The sequence below is a fragment of the Vombatus ursinus genome, unplaced genomic scaffold (assembly GCF_900497805.2).
Source record: "Vombatus ursinus unplaced genomic scaffold, bare-nosed wombat genome assembly UNPS02014832.1, whole genome shotgun sequence".
Taxonomy (NCBI): Eukaryota; Metazoa; Chordata; class Mammalia; order Diprotodontia; family Vombatidae; genus Vombatus; species Vombatus ursinus.
Window position 1 is genome coordinate 19,996,139 of NW_020954610.1, and position 22,502 is coordinate 20,018,640.

General features: G+C 37.8%; 1 protein-coding gene across 1 annotated transcript in view; it reads right to left on the minus strand.

The window, feature by feature from the left end:
- ACO1 (aconitase 1) overlaps positions 1 to 21,023 on the minus strand; it is a 93,792-nt gene extending 72,769 nt beyond the window's left edge. Inside the window, exon 1 of the mRNA XM_027839369.1 lies at positions 20,961 to 21,023. The gene's annotated coding sequence lies outside the window, so the exon portion shown is untranslated. The remainder of the gene's footprint in view (positions 1 to 20,960) is intronic.
- Positions 21,024 to 22,502: the final 1,479 nt, after the last annotated feature.

A 22,502-nucleotide genomic window follows, 5' to 3' on the forward strand; every position in this document is an offset into this window, starting at 1 on the left:
TTCAATTTTTTTTGTCTCCTGGTCCTTCTAGGGACCTGTAGATTTTCAATCCTTTCAAGGTGGTATGAACTAAGGAGAGGTGTTTACCACAGACTGTGCCCCAGAAAACCCCAAGTAGGCCTTAGGGGGCTGAATCACTAGCAGCAGTGGCAGTTTCCAGACTTCTTAACCCATAGATGCCAAAGAGAACTTAGAATGTCAGTAGGAAAGGTCTGTCAGACCTGGGTGAGAGAAGAGTGCAATCTAGCCCTGGCACCAGCACAGCCCCACAGTGATGGCAGTGGCTGCTTCTGGAACTCTCAGTCCACAGACAGTAAGGGAATTGAACAACTGATCAGAAAGAGATTACAGAGGACTCTTTGCTGGCACTGAGTCAGGATTCTGTTGCTTTGCCCATACTTGGATCTGGGTTGCAGCTGGGGCAAAGAGGAGCACTGGCATAGCAGAGCTTGTGAAAACAGTGTAGAGGGAACCCTCCTCACAGTTCCAGGACAGAAAATAGTGCTTGTGGTCACTCACAGACCAGAGCACAGGCCAGGAGAGGAGTAAACACCTCTCCTTAGATCATACCACCTTGGAAGAACTGAAAACTTATAGGTCCCTGGAAGTATATCTGAAAACAGCTGCACAAACCCCCTGTATTTGGGACAGTACACCCTCCACACTGGAAGCAGACCCCTACCATACCAAAGAGTTAAAAAGTCAAATAATTAGTTGGGGAAACGAACAAACGATGGGAAAAAAACCTGATATTTGTAACTCATAAGACCTTTCTCATTATTAGAGTAGTTGGAAGGAATCTATATAAACAGAGGGTACAGGAGTAAGTTGAATATAAAAGGATATCTAAAAAAAAATAAAATTTAGGTGTTTAGAGGAATATACTGAGGGAAAGAGAAAGGAAGAGGTAGAAGAGGGGTAAATTATCTCACACAAAAGAGGCAAGAAAAAGTTTTTACAGTGGAAGGGAAGATTGAGAGGTGACAGGGAGTGGGTAAGCCTTATTCTCATCAGAATTGGCTCAAAGAAGGAATAACATACACATTCAATTGGGTATAGAAATCTAGTTTACCCTATAGAAAAATAGAAGGGGAAAGGGATAAGAGAAAGGGGGGAAGGGTTAATATAACGAAGGGCAGACTAGGGTAGGGGGTAGTCAGAAGCAAAACACTTTTGAGGAGGGACAGGATGAAATGATAAAAAGAATACAATAAACAGGGGGAAACATGGTAGAGGGAAATACAGTTAGCAATAGTAAATGTGAAAAAAATTTTGAAGCAAGTTTCTTTGATAAAAGTTTCATTTCTCAAACATATAGAGAACCAAGTCAAATTTATATAAATCAGAGCCATTCCCCAATTGATAAATAATCAACAGATACGACTGGTTTTTGGATGAAGTAATCAAAGCTATCTATAGCCATATGAAAAAATGCTCTGAACTCACTATTGATTGGAAAAATGCAAATTAAAACAGTTCTGAATTACTACGTCATAACTATTAGATTGGCTAATAAGAAAGAAAAGGAAAATGACCAACATTGGAGGGCATGTAGGGAAAATGAGACGTTAATGCACTGTTAGTGGAATTGTGAACTGATTCAACGTTTCATTCTGTAGAGCAATTTGGAAGTATGCCCAAAGGGCTATAAAACCATGCATACCCTTTGACCTAGCAATACAACTACTAGGTCTATATTTCAAAAGAGATAAAAAGCAAAAGGAAAAGGACCTATTTGTACATATATACATATGTGTATATATTTACATATATATACACACATAACATATATTTACATATACACACACATACATATATTTACACACACACACAACACATATATATCAGCTCATTTCTGGGGGCAAAGAACTAGAAATTGAAGGGATGCCCATCAATTGGGGAATGGCTGAACAAGTTGTGGTATGTGATTATGATGGAATACTATTGTAGTATAAGAAATGATAAGCAGAAAGTGACATGTACTGTGTATAAAGTAATAGCAATACTGTAAGATGATGAGCTATGAATGACTTAGCTATTCTCAACAATATAATAATCCAAGACAACTCTGAAGGACCTATGATGAAAAATGCTTTCCATCCCCAGAGAAAGAACTAATGGTGTCTGAATACTTTTTTAAACCTTATTTTTCTTGAGTTTTTTTCCCTACGTTTTCTTTCATAATGTGACTATTATGGATATGCTCTGCATGACGACACATGTATAACCTATTTCAAATTGCTTGCCTTCTCAATGAGGGACCTGGGGAGAGGGGAAGGGAGAGAATTTGGAACTCAAAGTTTTAAAAATGGAATGTTAAAATTTCTTTTTACATGTAACTGGGGAAAAATAAAAAATAAAAAAAATAATTAATTTTAAAAAATAAACACACTGCCTTATTAATAAAACAATTAAACCATGTCTCTCAAATCTTTTAAAATCTCTACATAACCAAATAATCATATGCATAAGGCAGTAACAGAAAACAATTTATTAAGCATGTACTATGTACCAGGGACTGAGGATACAAAGAAAAAATTAAATAGTTTCTGTCCTCAAAGCGTATGTGATAAGTCCTATGGAGGTTTGTTGATAATCAGTATCAAACCTTCCCTTGGGATTGGAAGCATTGAGAGAAGATTTCACAAAGAAGATGGCCTTTGAACTGCGCCTTTGCAGAACACGTCCATAGTTTGAAATAAAAAAAGAGAGAAAAAGCCATTCTAGTTTGAGCAACTTTATTGGCAAAGGAAAGTATAAGAGATATTCAGCAAATAACCAATAGTCTTACTGGATACAGCTTATATCTGGGGCAGGTATATACAGTAGATAGGGTGCCAGGCCTGCTGTCAGAAAGACTTGTCTTTGTGAGTTCAAATCTGGCCTCAGATACTTACTAGCTATGTGACCCTGGGCAAGTCACTTAACCCTGTTTGCCTCAGTTTCCTCATCTGTAAAATGAGTTGGAGAAGGAAATGGTAAACCACTCCAGTATCTCTGCCAAGAAAACCCCAACGAAGAGTCAAACATGATGGAATACCAAAATTCATAGCTGGAAATGTGATTTGGGGTAAGAACATTCAAAGAGGGTCTCACAACCATTATAGATTCTGAGCCTCACAGGCACTATACCAAATACTTGTGCCAAAGGGAACCCACATCCACTTAAGATCCTGAGCAAATCTATTAAAGATGCTGAGGCCCAATATACCAAAGATGGCAAAGAAAGTCTGTGTTTGGGAGACTCAGAAATTGGCAGCAGTGTGCTTGCAGCTACCTGTAGGCATTTTTTGGATATACTTCATTCTGGTACTTCAGGATGAAACTCCAGAGCTAGGGCTAAATGTGAGTTCATTCTGGCCTGGAGCACCTGAACATTAGTATGTTTTGATCAAGACACCTGGATAAATCCCCATGTTACCCCTACCTCCTCTTCAGTGTTTGGAATGACAAGCAATGAAACCTAATGGCAGCATTCTTTCTACTCAGTCATCACAGGATCATGGAAAGTAAGTTATCTGATCAACTCATGTTTTCCCCTTCCTATGACTGGCATTTCCCCACTTCCTACTGTTTGTATAGTTGTGAATCAGAGTTTCTATCTGCTGAGGTGAAAATCCCTTCTCCTTGATAGCTCTCATCCCCATATATTTTAGCCCTATCTCTCCACAATCCATATCTTCTGCCATCCCCTTCCGTTGTGCCCTCTGGCTCTATTTACAACATTCCTGTTTATCTTCAATTTATTCATCTCACACTGCATTTTTTTTCTCCATTAGACACTGCATTCCACAACACCCTCTCCAGGACTAAGTTCCTTCTCTCAGACATACTGAGCTAGGAAGAGAAGCAGGCATACTCCTCATTCCTATTTCTAGATCTTATTTTGTCACACACATCCCTACCACCCCCCTTTCCTTCTTAGAGAATAGGTTCACTTCATCCATTTAGATCATAAACCAATTTCCTGGTTGTTTTCCCTCTCAAGTTCTGTATACCTTACAGTCCACCTCAACTTCTGCCCTAATATGCAGAGACTAGCATAAATATTGATGTTTCTTGGATTCTCTGACCTCCCAGTTCTGTCAATCTCCCCAGCTCCCATAACCTCAATCTTTATTCCACCTCAGGCACCCAATGGATCTTAGATCTCACTTCCTTTCTCCTTTGGGAACTTGATCCCTCGATCATTCTTCCCCCCCCACCCTAATTTTCAAACTATCTTATCCACTTTCTCCTCTGTGGCTCACAAATATATTGCCCAGGCCCCTCTCATTCTTAAAAAGAAATCTCCATTTGATCCTGCCATCCTCTTAAGTCAGTATGTTCTTTTTTTTTCCCTCTTCTTTCCATAGTTGAATTCCTAGATAGAATTCTAGTTAAATGACAGGGAACTTGGAAATTTTCTGAAGAGGCTTTTCAATGGAGGTTATGTTTTGGGCATGGGGGCATTTGGGCTTTTTTAAACTCTTATTGCCTCTGGACATAGAGATTTGCAGGATGTGTATGTCACTTCCCTAGAAGCTCATTTCACTGGAGAAGTTCTATTCCTACCACCCAGGACTTCTGGCTGACTTTTTGTGCAGTTCTGGGATAGAATGTATCATTTTAGTTTTTCACTGGATTTCTTTATTATTCATTGATTATTATTCAGTCTGGTGAGACTTCTGAGTTTTGCTGGAGTAGGTATTAAGGAGTTAGATAGGCATAGTCTGGTTCAAGCAGCTATTTCAGCTGGAAGCCAAGTGGGGAAAAAATCCCTAATTAGCTCTAAAAGTCCAAAAAGTTTATTCTAAAAGTAGAATGGGTTGACTAAGGGGATATCAAATTCCTTGCTACTAGACAAACTTCAAACAGTAGCTGGACTGACCAAGTGCTGGGGATGCTACAGATTGCATGCACACTTTAGGTATAGATTAGACCTGATAACCTCTAAGGTCTCCTCCAACTTGGGGCTTCTATAATTCTAGGAATTCAACCTGAACATCTCTAATAACCTCTTAAATAATATGTTTCAGGTCTATGAATTTATTTAAATCCTTTCTTAAGGTAATGTCTGACTATCTAAGTCTTAAAGTATCATAAAGTATCATATCGTAAAGTGTCTTGGAGATCATTAATCTACCTTATTTTTTAGTAGAGGAAATTGAGGCACAGTGACTTAGGTGGTTTGATCAAAATCACATAACTAGTTGATAGCAGAACTGTAACTGGAGTTCAGGTCTTATGAGATTTGGTCTTATGTTTTCACTGTATTAAATCAGATTTAAGTTGTAAGAATGCTTGCAAATATTTTTCTTCTGTCCAAAATCCTTTTGGTAAAATCTTTTGCCTCAATCAATTAACAAGCATTTATTAAGCATGTGCTATGTGCTAAGGAAAGGAATGTATATTATAATATTATAGTAAGGTGCGCTAGCAGACTGTGCAGGGTTTTAAGAGCCAAACAGAGGAGTTTATACAAAGTACTAGAGGTAACAGGGAATCATTGAAATTTATTGAGTAGGGAAGTATAACTTTAAATTTCAAGTTATGTTCCTAGTTTTAATATTTTAGAACTTAGTGCAAAATAATTCTATAAATTTCTTCAGGGTTTTATAGCCTTTCATTCCAAACTAAAAAAAAAAAAATTATGTACATACTCACTGGGAGAAATTAGAGAAGAGAAGGGTGAAGAAAGTACGGCTTTAAAGTCTTCTTTTTGTCTGGAAGTTTTCTAGATAACTGATCAGTTACGGAAGTCAAATGATATTGAGGAGGGAAAGAATTCCTAGCATTGAGGACAGACAGTGAAAATACCCAGAGTTGGGAGATGGAGTGTCTTATTTGAGGAACAGCTAAGAGACATGGGGATGAATAAGGTATAAGAAGACTGAAAAGACAGGAGAGGGCTAGTTCAGAATGCTTAACAAAGGATTTTATATTTGACCCTGAAAGTAATAGGGTATGGGAATAGTACAGGGGTGATGTGGTCAGACCTGTGCTTTAGAAAGATCAATTTGATAGTGGAGTGGAGGATAAGTAAGTACTTGATGTTACTATTCAGTGAAGAATCACATCATTGAATAATTCAACAAATATTTAAGTGCCTATTGCAGACAGGGTACTGTGCTAGGTGCTGGAGGCTAGTCAACCTAGACAGCGTCGTAAGAGAATAATAATGGCAGTGATATTTATATAACATTTCAAAATATGTAACATGCTTTATGTATGTTACCTCTTTAGAACCTCACAAAAAACCCAGTGAAGAAAGTAAAGAGAGGTATTATTGCATCCATTTTAAAGATGAAAAAATTTAAGTTTAGAGACATTTAATGAGTCCTGCCCTCCCCTGTCATTGTTCAGTTGGGTCTGACTCTATATGACACCATGGACTTTGTCCATGGGATTTTCTTGGAAAACATATTGGAGTGGTTTGCCATTTCCTATCTCCAATGTTTCCTTCTCCATTTTACAGCTGAGGAACCAAGGTAAATAGGGGTTAAGTGACTTGCCCAGGGTCACAAAGTTAGTAAGTGTCTGAGGGTAGATTTAAATTCACATCTTCCTGACTGCAGGGCTAGCATGTATCCACTACACCACCTAACTGCCCTCTCTAGCTTCCTTCAAGTCCCAGCTAAAATACCACATTCTACAAGAAAGGTTTTTCCAATACTCTTTAATAATACTACTTACTTTCTGTTGATTATCTTCAATTTACTCTGTAAATACCTCATTTGTGCATGCATAATTATCTGCATGATGTGTTTCCCCTTAAGAGTAGGGACTGGCAGTTACTAGGCACTTAATAAACACTTGTAGACTTAACTCGACCTGCCTATGACTATGGTTATATAACTAGTAAGTGCCAGAGGCGAAATTGAATCCAGGCTTCCTGACTTCGAGTCCAACACCCATCACTATGACAAGAGTTCTTCACTTTTCTTGTATCACATAACCCTGTGGCAATATGGTGAAGTCTACAGACCCCATATCAGAATAACATTCTGTTGCCTACATTCAAAATGGAAGGAAATGTCAAATTTCAGTTAGAGTTTAGTGAAAATTAAAATATAATATTTTTCTTCATCTAACATTCATGAACCCCCTGAAATCTATCCATGGACCCCAGGTTAAGAACCCTTGCACTATGCTACAATGTGTCTGAAGAAATGAAAAGTATTTCCAATAATTTTTTTAAACAATAAGTTCTGTCCTAGATGATACAGAAAGAAGTTATTTTGTTTGTTTGTTTCAGCATATCAAACTTCTAGCTCAATCACCTTTTGTCTCACTGTCTAATGCATCATTCTGACTTCAAATAGTAATGAAAAGAATATTTCCTGAATGACTATCATTTGCTAAGATTTTCTCAAGTTACTTCTTGAAATTATAGGACACTTTTTTAAACTTTGGTGTCACCTTAAATCCCCATACTTATCTATATCCTAGCAATGATGTAGCTAATGGAAATGAAACTCAACAGTTGGACCAATAGTGTCAGTGAGATTCGTCAGAATTTGATTTTTAAATTTATATTTGCTCATTTCTTTTTTTTTCAAATTTCTTTAGTATTTTATTTTGCCCCAGTTACATGTAAAAACAATTTTTAACATTAATTTTTAAAACTTTAAGTTCCAAATGCTCTCCCTTCCTCCTTCCCCAACTGCCCTGATTGAGAAGGTAAGCAATTTGAAATAAGTTATACATGGAGAGTTATGCAAAATATTTCAATTTTAGTCATGTTGTGAAAGAAAACATAGACCTCCCCCCCCCCCCAAAAAAAACCCTCAAGAAAAATAAAGTAAAAAAAAAAAAAGTACGCTTCAATCTGTATTCAGACACCATCAGTTCTTTCTCTGGGGATGGATAGCATTTTTCATCATAGGTTCTTTAGAGCTGTCTTGGATTACTGTACTGCTGAGAATAGCTAAGTCATTCATGGCTGATCATCTTGCAATTTTGCTGTCACTTTGTACACAGTACATGTCACTGTGCATCAGCTCATATATGTCTTTCCAGGTTTTTCTGAGAGCATCCTGCTCATCATTTCTTATAGCATAATAGTATTCCATCATAATCACATGCCTCAATTTCTTTAGCCATTCCCCAGTTGAAAAAGCAATTTCCAATTCTTCGCCACCAGAAAAGAGCTGCTATAAATATTTTTGGACATATAGATCCTTTTCCTTTTTGCTCTTTATCTCTCTATGGACATAGACCTATTAGTGGTATTACTAAGTTAAAGGGTTTTACGGCCCTTGGGCATAGTTCCAAATTGCTCTACAGAATGATTGAATCAGTTTACAAGTACATCAACATTGCATTAATGTCTCACTTTCCACATATGCCCTCCAACACTGGTTGTTTTCCTTTTCTATCCTATTAGCCAATCTAATAGGTATGAGGTAGTACCTCAGACTTGTTTTAATTTGCATCTCTCCAATCAATAGTGAGTTAAGAGCATTTTTTCATATGGCTATAGATAGGTTTGATTATTTCATTTGAAAACCAATCATATCTGTTGATCATTTATCTATTGGGGAATGGCTCTTACTTTTATAAATTTGACTCGGTTCTCTAAATGTTTGAGAAATGAGGCCTTATCAGAGAAACTTGCTTCCAAATTTTTTCTTCAGGAGATTTTTGTGTCTTTTTTTTTCCATTTGGCTAATTCTGCTTTTCAAGGCATTCTTCTCATTGATGTTTGTATTTCTTTTACTATTTGACCTAGTCTGCTTTTTAAGATGTTATTTTCTTCAATATTATTTTGTGTCTCTTTTACCAAGCTGTTGACTTGTTTTTCATGCTCTTTCCTGCATCACTCTCATTTCTCTTCCCAATTTTTCCTCTACTTCTCTCACTTGATTTTCAAAATCCTTTCTGAGCTCTTCCATGGCCTGAGACCAATTCATATTTTCCTTGAAAGCTTTGGATGTAGGAGCTTTGACTTTGTTATCTTCTTCTGAGTGTGTGGTTTGATCTTCCTTATCACCATAGTAACTTTCTATAATCAGAGTCGAGTCTTTTTTTTTCTTCTGTTGTTTGCTCATTTTCCCAGCCTATTTCTTGACTTTTAACTCTTTGTTAAGGTAGGGCTCTGCATCCAGTGTGAAGGGAGCACTGTCCTGAGCTTTACGGGTTTTGTGCAGCTGTTCTTAGAGGTACTTCTAGGAACCTGTAAGTTTTCAGTTCTTCCAAAGTGGTATGATCTAAGCAGAGATGTGTTTACTACTCTCCTGACCTGTGCTCTGGTCTGTGAGTGAACATAAGCACTGTTTTCTGCCCTGGAACTGTGAAGATGGTTCTTGCTCTACTGTGGTCACAAGCTGTGCTGTGCTAATGCTCCCCCTTGCCCTGGGACTGCCACCCAGGATGTGACCTAGATCTGAGTATGGGCAAAGCAAGAGAATTCTGCCTCAAGGCTAGCAAAAAGACCCCTGTAACCTTTTACTGACCAGTTGTTTGACCCCCTTACTGTCTGTGGGCTGAGAGCTCCAGAAGCAGCCACAGCCACTGCCACTGCTGATTCAATAACTCCAAAGGCCCACGCTCCTGGTTTGCTGGGGCTGGGTCTGCGCTCCACTCTCATCCAGGTGGGGCAGACCTTTCCTGCTGACCTTTCCTGCTGACCTTCTAAGTTGTCTTTGGTTGGAAAATTATTTCACCCTGTCCTTTTGTGGGTTCTGCTACTCCAGGCATTGTTTTATGGCATTATTTAAAAGTGTTCAGAGGAGTTTTCAGGAGAGCTCATGTGAGTCACTGCCTTTTCTCCACCATCTTGGTTCTGCCCATCTCAATTTCTTAATATCAAATTAATTTTTTTTATTAATTTCTTTTGATTTATCAATAATCACTTCCATATGCTTTTGAGTTTAAAATTTTTCTCCCCCTTCCTCCACACCACCCTCCCCAAGACGGTGCACAATCGGATATAGGCTATACATTTACATATACATTTACATTTTCTTCATCTGTTCATATCCTTTGACCACTTATCAATTGAGGAATCGCTTGTATTCTTATAAATTTGACTTAACTCTCTATATAGTTTAGAAATGAAGCCCTTATCAGAGAGACTGGTTGCAAAAATTCTTTCCCAATTTTCTACTTTCCTTCTAATCTTAGTTGCATTGGCTTTGTGCAAAAACTTTTCAATTTAATGTAATCAAAATTATCTATTTTGCTTTTTGTAATGTTTTCTATCTCCTGTTTGGTCATGAATTCTTCTGTTCTCCATAGATCTGACAGGTAAACTATTCCTTGCTCTCTCAGTTTGCTTATAGTATCAGCCTTTATATTTAAATCATGTACCCATTTTGACTTTATTTTGGTATATGGTGTGAGATTTTGGTCTATGCCTAGTTTCTGTCATACTCGTTTCCAGCTTTTCCAGCAGTTTTTTTCAAAGAGTAGGTTCTTATCCCAGAAGCTGGGGTCTTGGGTTTATCAAATCATATATTACTATAGTCACTGACTACTGTGTGTTACATACTTAACCTATTCCACTGATCTACCATTCTATTTCTTAGCCAGTACCAAGCAGTTTTGATGATTGCTGCTTTATAATACAGTTTAAGATCTGGAATGGCTAGGCCACCTTCCCCTGCATTTCTTTTCATTAGTTCTCTTGATATTCTGGACCTTTTGTTCTTCCAAATGAATCTTGTTATTATTTTTTCTAACTCTATAAAATAATTTTTTGGTAGTTTGATTGGTATGGCACTGAATAAGTAAATTAGCTTAGGTAGAATTGTCATTTTTATTATATTAGCTCAGCCTACCCATGAGCAAATGATGTTTTTCCAATTATTTCGATCTGATTTTATTTGCGTGTAAAGTGTTTCGTAATTGTGTTCACAGAGTTCCTGGGTTTGTTTCGGGAGGTAGACTCCTAAATATTATATAATGTCTACAGTAAGTTTAAATGGAATTTCTCTTTCTATCTCTTGCTGCTGGGCTTTGTTGGTAACATAAAGAAATGCAGATGATTTATGTGGGTTTATTTTATATCCTGCAACTTTGCTAAAGTTGTTTATTATTTCAAGTAGTTTTTTACTTGATTCTCTAAGTATAACATCATGTCATCTGCAAAGACTGATAGCTTTGTTTCTTCTTTGCCTATTCTAATGCCTTCAATGTCTTTCTCTTCTCTTATTGCTAAAGCTAACGTTTCCAGTATGATGTTGAATAACAGTGGTGATAATGGACATCCTTGTTTCACCCCCAATCTTATTGGAAAGTCTTCTAGCTTGTCCCCATTACATATTATGCTTGCTGAAGATTTTAGATAGATGCTATTTATTATTTTAAGGAAGACTCCATTTATACCTATGCTCTCTAGTGTTTTTAATAGGAATGGGTGTTGTATTTTGTCAAAAGCTTTTTCTGCATCTATTGAGATGATCATGTGGTTTCTGTTAGTTTTGCTGTTGATATGATGGATTATGCTGATAGTTTTCCTTATATTGAACCAGCCCTGCATTCCTGGTATAAATTCTACCTGGTCATAGCGTATTATTCGTGTGATAAGTTGCTATAATCTACTTGCTAATATTTTGTTTGATATTTTTGCATCTATATTCATTAGAGAAATTGGTCTATAATTTTCTTTCTCTGTTTTGACTCTTCCTGATTTAGGTGTCAGCACCATATTTGTATCATAAAAAGAATTTGGCAAGATTCCTTCTTTACCTACTTTACCAAATAGTTTATACAGTATTGGAATTAATTGTTCTCTAAATGTTTGATAGAATTCTCATTTAAATCCATCTGGCCCTGGAGATTTTTTCCTAGGGAGTTCATCAATGACTTGTTCAATTTCTTTTTCTGAGATGGGGTTATTTAAGTATTTTACTTCCTCTTCTGTTAATCTGGGCAATTTATATTTTTGTAAATATATATCCATTTCACTAAGATTGTCAAATTTGTTGGCATATAGTTGGGCAAAATAATTCCTAATTGTTGTTTTAATTTCCTCTTCCTTGGTGGTAGTTTCACCCTTTTCATTCTTGATACTAGTACTTTGGTTTTCTTCTTTCTTTTTTTAAATTACATTAACCAAAGGTTTATCTATTTTATTGGTTTTTTCATAAAACCAGCTCTTAGTTTTATTTATTAGTTCAATAGTTTTCTTAATTTCAATTTTATTAATTTTTCCTTTGGTTTTCAATATTTCTAATTTGGTGTTTAATTGAGGATTTTTAATTTGTTCTTTTTCTAGTTTTTTTAGTTGTATGCCCAATTCATTGATCTCCTCTTTTTCTATTTTATTTATGTAAGCATTTAGAGATATAAAACTTCCCCTAAGAACTGCTTTTGCTGCATCCCATAAGTTTTGATATGTTGTCTCATTATTGTCATTCTCTTGAATGAAGTTATTGATTGTTTCTATGATTTGTTGTTTGACCCAATCATTTTTTAGGATTAGATTATTTAATTTCCAATTATTTTTTAGTCTATCTTTCCATGGCCCTTTATTACATGTAATTTTTATTGCATCATTATCTGAAAAGGATGCATTTACTATTTCTGCCTTTCTGCACTGGATTGTGAGGTTTTTATGCCCTAGTACATGGTCAACTTTTGTGTATGTGCCATGCACCACCTCAAATTAATTTCAAGCAGAGAACTTTAGACCTGAGTTCATTTTCATGGTAATGAAGCTTCAGGTTACTTTCAGCTCCTACTCTTAAAATTAGTTTTATTTAACTGTTGGAAGCCAGCTTAGCAATAAAGGTTGTTACTTCTATTATCAAAGCTATGTTCAACAACAGTTAACATTTTTTCCCCCAGAAAACTATTTTCTTGATAATCTGTCCACTTAAAAATTTAAAATCCCCTCCACAAAAAGCACACACAGGCACTTCAAGTCACTGTAGCCACAGTTAATATCACTGTCATATCACAGCACTAGCACTATTCCTGTGGTAGACAAAGATAAATTTGTTTAAAAATTTCATCATCATCTAATCATTTTTCCAGATTAGTGTCTCTATAGTATCTATAACAAACAATCTGTTTTTCCTTAAACTTGTAATGTGCGAGGCACTTAATACTACATCCACTAAAAGAATACCCAGTACCTAAGTTCTAGAAGCTTGGAATCTAAAAAGGTGATCTCTATATACTTTCTTCCACTAGTTGCCAGATACATAGATACAATTTTTTCCCAGTCGCCCAACCACTTCTTTTCTTGCATTTGTTACTCTTGACTTACTAGATGGGGAGAAAAGAGGAAATAAGAGAAAGTTGCAAAGAATCAGAAATAGGACTGTAGAAATGGCAGCTCATATTTTTATATGGTGCTTTAAAAACCCAGGAGTAAAGGAAATGTGGAGATACAGATAAAGATACATACATACATACAAAGTATTAAATGGGAAGAAGTCACTTTTTCCACTTTAGTAAACTGGTATCTTTAAGAATTTTATTTTTCTTTAAAGCAAAGGAAAGGGAATAAAGACAAATACAGTCTGGTGATTTAGTAGTTCCATGGATACATTATTTCATCAGTGCATAATAATAATAATAGCAGACATTCATATGGCACTTTATTGTTTGCAAAGCATTGTACATTGTTTTCTCATGTGATCTTCACAATGACCCTCTGTAGTAGGTTCTGTTATTAACCCCATTTTACAGACAGGGAAACTGAGGCAGACAGTAGTTAAGTGGTAGTAAATATCTGAGGCTGTATTCAAACTCAGGTCTTCCTGTCTTCCAAGTCCAGCACTCTTACTCATTATACTTCCTAGTTTCCTCTACTTCTTCATCCTGTGTAATTCGTGTTAACATCTTTCACAGAAGAGCTACCCAATGTGATGAAAGCCTTCCTCCAGGTCTTCTAATGCTTTTGGGGTGCCAGTGCTAGACTTCATTTGTATGTCTCTCTGTCCACCTGTGATCTTTAACTCTTACTATATGATTTCACTCTTGCCAAATGAATTTTTTTGTTTGTAAGCATTTTTATTTTTTACGCCATGTTTTGTGCATAAATCATTGGCAGCACACTAAATCTTACTTAACTGCAGCTAAATTGATATAATCAGTGCATCATTCACAAACAAGAAAATATGTAACACCTCATCATCTACAAGGAATCCCTTCATACAGAACCATGTACAAAGTTCAATTTACAAAACTGTCTACCATAATAGAGATGAACAATTTTAAGAAAAGTCTCCCCGTTTTATGCCTTGACCAAATATATTGATAACTGTAGGATTAGTGAACAGTCATGCTTATAATTACATGTATCAAAGGATTTTTTTTTAATCTTCTCAACATATTCATGAGTGAGACTTTATTAGAAGACCTGTAAGGCTATTTTTGCTCTACACAGACTCAAATGTACTTTTTCTGACCAGTAAAAAAGACAGTGGAAAGTTGCATTTTTCACATCTTTTAACTAACTGTGTAACTATGAGGATAGGGTCTACTTAGAGAATCACCTATTTCCTTCTCATATTTTCATTAATGATACTTGTAATTTATTTACAGACCAGTTTCGTGAAGATTTGATAGAGATGAAGATAAATACTTATTGACTAACAAATATGAAAGGAAGCATATGGGTCAATATTAACTGATGGATTATTTTGTTCTTTTTTTTTGACATGAGAATTGTTTTTTATTAATTTTTTTTGACTTATCAACAATCACTTCCATATGCTTTTGAGTTTAAAATTTTTCTCCCCCTTCCTCCCCACCACCCTCCGCAAGACAGCACACAATCTGATATAGGCCATATATATACATTCTTATTAAACATATTTTCAGATTAGTGATGTTGTAAGTAAAATTTAGAATAGGAGGAACCACCAGAAAGAGGCTCAACAGAAGAGAAAAAAAAATAGCAAATAAGATTATTTTGTTCTTTGTACTTGAATTCCCAACACCTAGCACAGTAACTGACACACAGCAGGCACTTAACAAATACTTGATGACCACAGGATCATAGATGTAGAGGTAGAAGGAATCTTAGAATTTATCTACTTAATTTTACAGATGGGAAAACTGAGGACAACAGAAATTAAATGATCTGTCCAAAGTCACATCAATATTGAGGAGTTGGAATGTGAACACAGGTCTTCTGCTTCCAATACTTCTCATCTGCCCGTGTCGCCTCCTCCTACAAGGTGAGTCTGAAACCCAAATATCATGGTGTGATTAGCTGAAAGAACAAGCTAGTCACATCCCACTATTGCTATCAAACATTGTCCTCTACTATCACTATTATTGCCACTCCACAAAGCTCTCAGCCAAGCTCTTTTTGATTATTGCTCTTCAAGTTCCAGATCAGGTCCTATTGCACTTCCTGTCCTCAGAGTCAATACCTTGGTGGACGACAGATCCTTTCAAAGATCTTGTGGCCAGCACTGTGTCACGTCGCTGGAACCCTTTACATTTGAGAAGCTGTAGGCTCCATACTAGGTTCTGCTGAGTTGCAGAGAGTGTGTCTCCTCCAGAACAGATATAAGGAGTCGGAGAAGAGAAAATGTATAATGGGGGCTAAATGGCCATTAGAAGCATAGGGGAATCATGTGTCCACATGATTGGTAGTATCTCCACTTCTAGGACCCTAGCCTTCTACGGTTGGGAATGGAGGCTTCTGTGGCTGAAACTAACCTTGTGTTAGTTTGAAGAAGTTTGGGATGGGGTAATAATACCATCCATGATATTTTCCATTCTTTTGAAATCTTCATATTTCTGAGCTTAACACAGTACCTGACACATAATATGTGCTTAAAAAAATACGTGCTTTTATATTGAAAATTGAGTACTAACTATCTTGCTTTCCTCTAGCACAAATTTGCCTATCCCATTTCTACTTCATCATTTGCAGCTAAGTGGTATAGTAGATAGTGTGCCAGGCCTGGAATGAGGAAGACTCATCTTCATGAGTTCAAATCTGGCCTCAGACACTTACTAGTTATGTGACCTTGGGTAAGTCATTTAACCCTCGTTTGCCTCAGTTTCCTCATCTGTAAAATGAGCTGGAGAAGGAAATGACAAACCACTCCAGTATCTTTACCAAGAAAACCCCAAATGGGGTCACAAAGAATTGGACATAACTGAAAACAACTGAACTTCCTCATATAGTACTAAAGTATTTGAATTCAAATATGGTAATTCCACTGGTACTGATCTATTTCAGAACTATAGTTTTCTTCTTTCTACTTTCATCTCTAAGTGCTATCAGGGTGATATGACTTAGCTAGTTATCACACCAAGCTCATTTTCACCTCAACTTATTTTTGCTATTCTGTCCTCTTAATAGAATGCTCTGCAAATCAGCTTGTATTCTAAACCAATATTGTCTTTGACAGCTATCTTACTCTTCTTGACAAAGAGAAAAAAATGTCTGTTGGTTGACAGTTTCAAGATGAATTCAGTCTTCTCATTGTGGTAACTGCTTTATATCTGTTAAACTTATTTAACAAAGGGTGACAATCAGGATTAATGTCTTCACTTCCCATTTTCTAGCATCGACACTTTGTTTAAATAGGTTGTGTTGGAATTAATGCAATTTCAAGTGGTATCTTCTTTTCATCTTTATCCCTTTTTCTAATATGGTGTTAACTTTGACTTTTGCTCTAAACAGGTCAATGATCTTACTGCACTGCTTTGAAGTAATCTATAAGCCTCTTGCCTCTCATTTCTTAATGTCTTATCACTCTTGCAACATATTTTCCCAATATTTTTTCACTGTGCCATCCTTGAGACTGAAGCCATCTTCAATAAAGGGGAGAACAATAACCAGTATTTATGAGGAACTTTTAAAAATTGTGAAGCTATTTACATAAATTTCCCATTAGAGCCTCACCACAAACCTGTACTACAAATGTGCTACATGTATTATTACCTCCATTTTACTGATTAGAAAACTGAGGTAGAGACATTAAATGACTTATCCATGGTCATAGAGCACAAATACTTACTTTACAGAATTCTGTCAAGTTTTTTCTATGTCCTCTATTTCTTATTTTTTACAACTACCTTAGTGACTTTCTTTTGATTATGTTTATTATAAGCAATACAAAGTCAGATGACAAAGTATTCTAGAAAACATTTCTTGTTCTTGGACACATGATGAAACCAACTCTGCCAATTCGAATATATGCCACTCTGAAGAGAACAACTTTTATGTCTTCAGATTTTATTTTTAATAAGATTGTCTATATAGATAAAAAACAGTTTCTCTAGTTATCAATTCACTGGTAATTGAAGAAAGAGCTCTCATGTAGAGTGTACCAACATTCAGTTAACATTTGTACATAGTCTGAGGTGACTAAGTGGTTTAGAATGCTAGACTTGGAGTCAGGAAGACCTGAGTTCTAATCTAGCATCAGTCACTTGTTAACTGTATGACCCTGGGTAAGGCACATAACATCTGTCTGCCTGAGTTGCCTCTTCTGTAAAATGGAGATAATAACACCTACCTCCCAAGGCTGTTATCAGAATCAAATAAGATGATATTTGTAAAGTACTTTATAAACCTCAAAGTGCTATGTAAATACTAGTTATTATTTAGCCAGATGTACATGCTCTAAAATCTGGGATTCTTCATACCTTTGTTTTGTTATAAAAGTAACAGAAAAGTATAGGTAGCTTATTTTCTATTTTAACCTCAAAAATAAGTTTAAAAGTATTCAAAGTCTATAATTAAAGAAACAAAAAAGTCTGCTTTCCATTTTAAAATCCATTACAATAATTGAAAACCATTTTCAGTGTGATACCAATGATTAGTTTTCTTCTCAAACATTACAAACTATGAATTTGGCCTTCCCTCATAATCTTAGTGTCTAGGAGCTCCAAAGGACATTAATCCCTCAGTAAAGCCTACACAATACTTTGGGACATAAAAATACGCAGACTTTCACATACAATAGGGACTAACTCCACAGTCTTGTCAAGCAACCAATGCACACTTGTTGAGCAATCACCTATTATGAGTAAGTTGGTTAAAAGCTAGATACTGTTCCTTGCTCCCCCAGGGCAATAAGCTAATTAGGATAAGGGTTACAGTTGAGTTGTTTCAGTTAAGTCCAACTCTTCATGATCCCATTTGGGAGTTCTGTGGGCAAAGACACTGAAGTGGTTTACCATTTCCTTCTCTAGCTCATTTTACAGGAAAATAAAGCAAAATGACTTGTCAAGGGTCACATAGGTAGTAAGCATCTGAGGCCGGATTTGAATTCATGAATTGGTCCTGTTAGCATTACTCTCTCTGAATTAGAGATACCCTAGAATCTAGCATCTAGAACACAGGAAGACACCTAGAATACCATAAATTGCAAAAGCTTTGGTATTCTGGTGAGAATTTGTAAATATTTATTTAATTTGTTCCAAGTGGTTTCCTTTGGAAATCTCATGTTCTACTCTGCTTTCAATCTGAAAGCCTCAAAGCTCAGATCACATTCTGTAAAAGACAATCAGGAAAGGTTAAGAAGCCTCATTGGCAAGTAAGAGTCTCATCTACTACTTGTCTCAATTTGATGTCAATCACCCTCAAAGGAACAAGTATATTTTAACAGGATTATCACCTTCTTGGTTACAGCAATCTCTGCCCAAGGGACAGTCAACCATCATTTATTAAGGGCCTACTATGTCCCAAGTACCGTGCTAAGCACCGAGAATGAAAAGGCAAAACATAGTCCTTGCTTTCAAGAAGCTCATCGTCTAATGGGGAAGTTCAAAAGATGTAGATATACACGTCTCTATCTTTCCCTATTTGAAGTGGATGCACTACCCCAAACCAACCGGACACTGTTAACCTCAAAGCTTGACCTCTTCTTTGAAAACTATGTACTATATTCCTAGATAAATGATAACCAGGATCCCAACTTAGAAAGACTTCCTTTTTCCCTCATGCTGAGGAAAGTCATTTACTTTTATGCCAAATAAAACACTTTTCCTACTCTCCCCCTCACTCTGCCCCCCACACAAACTGTGCAACTAAGTTTTATGAAAAAACTAAGTTTTTTTTGATTTATAGGAAAATATCCAAGGGCATATGACTGAGTGGGTATATAATATCTTCACACAGACAGCACTATTATAAAGAACAATGCAATTCAACATTCAACTCTTCTACAATTCAAGAATATTTTGGATGCTGGCAAGTCACACAAAAAAGGGGAGAAAGGAATTGAGTTAGGTACAGTTTTATCCAGTAAACAAATGCATATAGAAATACCTCAAAATTACACAGGCAGCAGGCAATCCAGTAGACTTTGCCCTTGGTTCCATATTCCTCTAACTACCCTGGGCAATGCTAATAGGAAGGCAGGAAAACGATGTACAGATACTTCATTACATGCAGTAGTAGATGGATCTTGAAAGGAATAGACTTGGAAAATATATTTCAACTTGATTTACAAAATTTCAAAATTTAGGGTTAAAATCACAATGAAGCTGGAGAAAGGAAGCCAAAGCACAAGTTCCTCCACAGCCTTTTGGGGGAAATATCAACTTTACTTCAAAAGCCTAAGGATATCAATTAAGCAATTTCAAAATTTGGGATTAAAGCCAGTGAAGTTAAGAAAAAAGGAAGGCAAAGTGCCTATGCTTTCCCACCCTGTTTGAAAGTTTTTGAATTGTTTGATCTCTGCTGATACAATCCTAACTCATCCCCTATATTCCCTTGGATATCTTCCCATAAACCTAAATGTCCATTTGCCATCATTCATAAAGCTTAGCTACACAATGAGGAAAATGGGAGGGGGGAGAAAAGGTATTATTTGGCATAAAAGTAAACAACTTTCCTCAGCATGAGGGAAAAAATAAGTTTTTCTAAGCTGGGATCCTGGTTATCATTTATCTAGGAATATAGTACATAGTTTTAAAAGAAGAGGTCAAGCTTTGAGATTAACAGTGTCCGGTTGGTTTGGGGTACCGCATTAAGTTCACATAGGAAAAGTACAAAACTACCAGGAACCCTCAATGAAATAAAAATCCCAAGCATTTCCTAGGTTGAAGCAACTTTTGGATAATTTCCCCCCTCTTTGAGGTTTGTTTTTCAGGGAGTGGGCGGGTACGAAATAACTTTTGGGTTACTATTACTCAATAAAGACACCTTTCCATTTTTCTAAACCTGACCGAAATTTGGCTTTGGATTTTGTTCCTGTCTAGGTTTTGTTATTATGTAGAAGTCTGTGGGAACAGAGCTCATGTGACCAATTCTCCCACCAAGAAGCCCCGAACTCCTCCTCCCTCCCGTCTGTTTTAAGCGTCTGAACGAAAGGAAATTCACTGAACAGGAATGACATTATGGAAGGAGAGAGTTGAGGCAAAAAGTATTAGGGAAGCAAGAAATGAAATTCTTAGTTGAATCTGGATCTGCAAATTCCACTTGTGCTTCTGAATAACAGACATAAATTAAGTGATTTCTCCCTCCCCCATAAAAACACACACACACACACTCATACAAAACACACACACACACACAAAACTTAAGTACACTAAATAAAAATTAAGTATCAACAAAGCTTACATTGAAGAAAGGTAAATAGCATAAACATTATAGGCTGCAGGATCAGAAAATTCAGCAAGAGCAACAAATTTTCCAAGTAGGGGTGGGCGCGATTAGAAAACGAACTTTTTTGTGAAAACCCCGCAGCCCCAAAGTCCCAAGCAGATAAAGCCCCTGTGATGTGGGCAGGAGAAGGAGATGAGCTGGCAGGTCTGTGTAACACCGGTACACAGTTCCCCTCCTCCCCTCTGCAAGGCCCCACCAAAGCCAGGCCTAGACCCTTCCCAGAAGCAGATAGCTCCCCAGCCGTCCCGGTGACAGCCCAAAGCGCTCTCTCCCGGCCCGGAAAGGAGCCGAGGTGGAGCTCGCTCGCAGGCTAAGTGAGCACCGGGAGCAGAGGCCCGGGGCCCGCCGCGCCGCCAGCCCCCGACTCCGGCTCTCCGCAGAGCCGGCACTTCCATGCCGCCGGAGCCTGAGGCAGGAGGGAGGGAAGCGAGCAACTCACCGGGGACGCCGAGGTTGGGGTTCGGCTGAGCGGCGTGGCGCTGCGTGGCCCGGCGCGAGGGGCGAGCGGCGGAGCGGCGAAGCAGGAGGAGACGCCGCGGGCAGCGGGGCGCGAGCACCCCGTGGCCTACTCTCCGCTGTAGCCGCCGCGGCTCCGGTCCGAAAAGGAGAAAGGGAAGAAGGGGAGGGCGCTGCGCCGGGCCCCAGGGCGAAGGAGTCAGCTGCTTCCACGGGAGCCCACGCGGCGGCGGGGCTAGTAGTCCGCCCTCCTGCTCCCCTCCCTCGGCTTTTCTCCTCCTCCCCCCGCCCCCAGCGCTAACCCTGCGACCTCCCCAAGCTGACTGGCTCCGGCTCTGCGTGCGTATCCAGACCCCACCCCGCGTCCAAAGTTTTCCAACTACCGACGGGGGTAGATGCAGTTTTTAAAGGGCATCTCAGACCGGAAGGCGAGGGATAAATAATGTATTGGAAAATATAAGAGGCTTCTCATCTCCTGTCCAGTCTCAGGCCCCTGTGAAGCCTCTGCCTCGGGCACAGTTCCTGGTTCTGACCGGCTAGAAGTGCCTCCGCTGGAGACTGGAATCCTTCCCAGTTCACGACGAGGGGTACAAAGGGGACCGTGGGCAACTGGTCTCAGGACGAAACTTGGCTGTTTTTCCCCCACTTGACCCTGGACCTCATAACATAGTCGCACACAGCCTTTAACCGATGTTAGATTGGCCCCAGTATTTGTTGTAACTGCCCTTCCCCGCCAAAAAAAAAAAAATCATCCTGGTGCTAGACAAACACAGCTCGAACCTTTCTAACAGTTCTAGCAAACAAGTTCAACAAAGAATGTATTAAGCACCTACTATGTCTAGGTGTTGCATATATAAATGGCCCCTGACCTGAAGGAACTTACGTTTTATAAGGGGGTGGGGTGCACATAGAAAATTAAATCTGAAGATACTTGTGAGAACAGAACACTACGATAGTTTCTATAGAAGCTAGAAAGGTGTGGAGGGAGTACCTTCCAGGCGTGAGGGAAAGCCGGTGCAAAGGCATTGAGAGTAGTGATGAAACTTTCTATGTATACAGCTGCAAGCTGTTTGAATTCCTTAAGGCAGTGTTGTGCAATTAGCCTGGAAAAGGTGAACAAGTCAGATTGTGAAGGTCTTTAAAAGCCTAAGAGAGGAGATGCACACACACACACACACACTTTTTTTTTTTTAAATTCTATGGCCTTGTAATCTGCAAGAAGGAACCACTGAATGGGGAGGGGGATGGGTATGCGGTTAATACTTTCAAACCTATGATTTTGAAATACCACTTAAGAAGAAAACACTTTAAGGGAGTCTTAAATCTTTTCCCATTATCTATAAAATGTATTAGTATAAACAATAATGTAATAATAATGAAATAAAGAATAATGACCTTTATATGGAGCTTTAAAGTTTCCAAAGTGATAAATGTTTGTGTGTGTGTGTGTGTGTGTGTGTGTATAATTTGAGAAGATACCTAGATAACAAGGTTGACTTCTAGAAACCGAGATAGGGGAATAAGA